Genomic DNA, 3935 nt, shown 5'->3' with positions numbered 1-3935 from the left:
ATGTAGGAATGCCGAATAGAGAAGTGGAGGACTCTTGTAGCCTTAACTATTGAGCTGTTGATTTCCCTGAGTGCACTTACAGCAATCTTTTTTTTTTTCATGACTCTTTTCAGTTTATTGCATGAAGGAGTTGCACTAGACCAAGCTAAAAGCTTAACTACATTATACAAGCTGTGCGGTTTTTAAACTGTGACAAGGGACAGAAGGGAAATTTTCTACTCATTTCTAGGAGATCCTGACTTAAGCTTCAGTGAGCCACAAGCACTTAAAATCCAATGAAACTTTAGCTGATCGTCCTTAGTCATTCCAATCTCTACAAGAATTGGCATATGTCCTTGCACTGGTCACCCTGTAGCTGAATGACTTCTTCATATTCTGGATGCTCAATTATAGTACCATTGCAGGCAAATTTCTTCTTAAATGCTGCGCTAGTTTGCTAGCTGTTGAAAAGCAATATACCAGCAACAGAATGGCTTTTAAAAGGGGGAATTTACCAAATTGCGAGCTTAAAGTTCCAAGGCCATGGAAATATCCCAAATAAAGCAAAGCTATAAAAATGTCCAAATTAAGGCACCAACAAGAGGGTACCTTTGCCCAAGAAAGGCCGATGAAGTTCAGGGTTTCTCTCTCAACTGGAAAGGCACATGGCAAACATGGCGATGTCTGCTAGCTTTCTCTCCAGGCTTCTTTTTTCATGAAGCTCCCCCTGGGGCATTTTCCTTCTTCATATCCAAAGGTCTCTGACTACCAGGGCTTTCATGGTTCTCGTGGCTCTCTCATCATTCTCAAGCTTTCACCAAAATGTTTCCTGTTTTTAAAGGATTCCAGTAAAGTAATCAAGACCCACCTGAAATGAATGGAGTCACATTTCCCTCATGCCAAAGTTAATACCCACAAGTTAGACTCCGTGGAGATAATCTAATCAAATTTCCAGCCTGTAGTGCTGAATAGGGATTAAAAGAAATGGTTGCACCCACAAAATTGGATCAAGATTAAAATATGGGTTTTCTAGGGCACATGATCCTTTCAAACAAGCACGAATGCCTTCACTAGTTTCTATTCATCTTAATCATCAGCAATCCTCTAGACAATGGTAAGGGTCTTCCTGCCATTTCTCTGTTGAATTCTTATATGGATATAATCCTCGGTCCCAGCAGGAAGCAGACCACCCTTACTTGCATCAGCAAAGGGGTGGAAAGCATGGAGATTCTGGATGGGGGACGTACAACATGAGTCCTTTTCCTTGGTGCAAACAGCCTGAGGGAGGCGGTGGCGGGAGAAGGCAGGCTGCAGGAACAGAGCGTAGGGAAGCTAGCGGGCTCCAGGGTAAGCTGCTGCTGAATCCTTGGTGGTGGCTCAGTGACTGCGGCCCCCTATAGCAATCTTAACTTGAATACTAGTTAACATTGATAGCAAATCTCCTTATTATTGAAGCCAGATTTAGCAGTGAGTTGTAGCAAAAAACATCCCTAAGATAAAGCTATAGAAAAGCAGAATGTTTTAGGTAGCAGAAACTGTTGAATGTTTACAAGTTATAAAGTAGAAAGTGAAGAAACCTACTAGAAGAGATGCAGATACGCTCAGAAGAAGCAGACATGTAGATATTAGTTATATAAATGGCAAAAGACCAGTGTGCAGAGCTTCTGAAGTCACTAGAGGCCCAAACGCATTTCCATTACTTAGGCTTACTATTATTTGTTTTTTGGAATGTCAGTAAAATTCCATCTCCTGGTCATTTCGTGCATTTTTTTATAACAGCTTACTAAGTCTTGAAGCTTTTTCAGGGCCTTTTGGTTCTTACCATTTGCATAACAGTGTCTTTAGTGTAGTTATCTTGGATAATAAATATTAACATTTATGTGTGTGTGTGTACACATATGAGCATATGAATGCATATTTAATAGTTGTTATAGCTCTCCAAAATAAATAATGATTTTGTGGAATAGGAAATCCATACATATGATACAAAATAGGAAAAATACAAATGAAAACATAATAAAGAATAAATTCCTCTCTATCTCTGTTCTCCAACCACCTTGTTTCCCTCTTTCTTGTATGCTAGTATTTTGCCTTCCACCAACCTGCCATGCCTATTCAAATGTAAACTCGTGTGTGTGAGTGTATACTAAAAATATATGTACACCAAAATGGGAGTATACTATATATAGTTGTTTATGTTACTTTTTTCACATAATATTTATAGATGATCCCTCCATACAGCTACATATAGATCCTCCTCACTCTTTTCATTCACTGCAAATTATATATTTTACCTGTGAAGTGAAATTTATTTAGACAGTATCCTAGCACCTTTTACATTTTTGTTTTTTAAAAACCTTTTTCTAATGCAAAGAATGGTTCAATAAATTTCCATATACATAAGTCACTTTCACTAGTGAATGTATCTATGAATAGATTTTAGAAGAGGAATTGTTAGGTAAAAGTATATGTTCACATGTGATTTTGATAGATACTGTAAAAATGCCTTGGGAAGAAATTGAACTAATTAATACTCTTGTATTGGCAGTGTCTGCATCTCCATGCCCTCACAAATAAAGTAAGTTACCAAACTTTGTGCTTTGCTAATTTCATGATATTTAATTTTGTTTTAGTTTGTCTCTTATTATTATTGAGGTTAAGTATTTTTTCATTTGTTTGAGCCATATATAACTTCTTGTTTTATGAAATGTCTGTTCATATCCATTTCTTTGTTGGGTTGTTAGGTCATTTTTTAAAAACTTTTTTTATTGTATAATATAACATATATACAAAATAAAGAAAGACAAAAGCAATAGTTTTCAAAGCACTCTTCAGCAAGTAGTTACAGGATAGATCTCAGAGTTTGTCATGGGCTAACATACCGTCATCTTAGATTTTCCTTCTAGCTGCTTCAGAATATAGGAGGCCGGAAGGAATAAATATTTTTTTTATCATCAGTATCAACTTTTTTTTCTTTTTTGTAAAAAATTACATATATACAAAAAAGCAATAAAGTTCAAAGCACAGTACAACAATTAGTTGTAGGATGGATTTCAGAGTTTGCTATGGGTTACAATTCCACAATTTTAGGTTTTTACTTTCAGCTACTCTAACATACTGGAAACTAAAAGAAATATCAATTTAATGATTCAACAATCATATTTGTTTGTTAAACCCTACCTGCACTGTATAACTCTACCTTCATTGTTGATCTTTCTATCCCACTCTTCAGGGGTATTTGAGCTATGGCCATTCTAACTTTTTCATGCTGGAAGGGGCTGTCAATAATATGGGGTACAGAGATGGAACTAGCTGATGTTCTGGAGAGGCTGGGCCCTCTAGATTTCAGGACTTATCTGGTTGTCCTGAATTATCTGGAGGTTGCAGGTTTCTGGAAAGTTATCCTAATGCATGCAAATTCTGTAGAAATCTTGTATATTGCCCTAGGCTTTCTTTAGGATTGGTTGGGGAATAGTTTGGTTGGGGGTTGGCAAGTTATGATAGGTAGCAATGTCTAACTGAAGCTTGCATAAGAGCAACCTCCAGAGTAACCTCACAACTCTATTTGAACTCTCCCAGCCACTGATACTTTATTAGTTACACTTCTTTTCCCCTTTTTGGTCAGGATGGAATTGTTGATCCCATGGTATCAAGGTCAGACTCATCCCTGGGTGTTATCTCCTACGCTGTCACAGAAAGTTTCACCCCTGGATGTCATGCCCCATGTAGAGGGGAGGGTAATGATTTCAATTACAGAGTTGGGCTTACAGAGAATGAGGCCACATCTGAGCAACAGAAGAGGTCCTCCAGAAGTAACTCTTAGGTATATGTATAGGTAGGTTAAGCTTCTATGCTACCTACATAAGCTTCGCAAGAGTGAGCCTCAAAATCCCTAACATTTGATACAGTATCAGGGGATTCCCTGATGGTAAGGTTTAAAAAGTAGGTTTTTTTTT

General features: G+C 37.4%; 1 pseudogene; it reads right to left on the bottom strand.

Annotated features, from left to right (window-relative positions):
- Window positions 1-215: 215 nt before the first annotated feature.
- Window positions 216-2867, bottom strand: LOC143668166 (eukaryotic translation initiation factor 1-like; annotated as a pseudogene).
- Between the last annotated feature and the right edge of the window lie 1068 nt (window positions 2868-3935).

This window comes from Tamandua tetradactyla, chromosome 24, assembly GCF_023851605.1.
Source record: "Tamandua tetradactyla isolate mTamTet1 chromosome 24, mTamTet1.pri, whole genome shotgun sequence".
In the NCBI taxonomy this organism is placed as follows: Eukaryota; Metazoa; Chordata; class Mammalia; order Pilosa; family Myrmecophagidae; genus Tamandua; species Tamandua tetradactyla.
The sequence above is the reverse complement of the archived record's forward strand: the minus strand, read 5'-3'. Positions and strand labels throughout refer to the sequence as shown.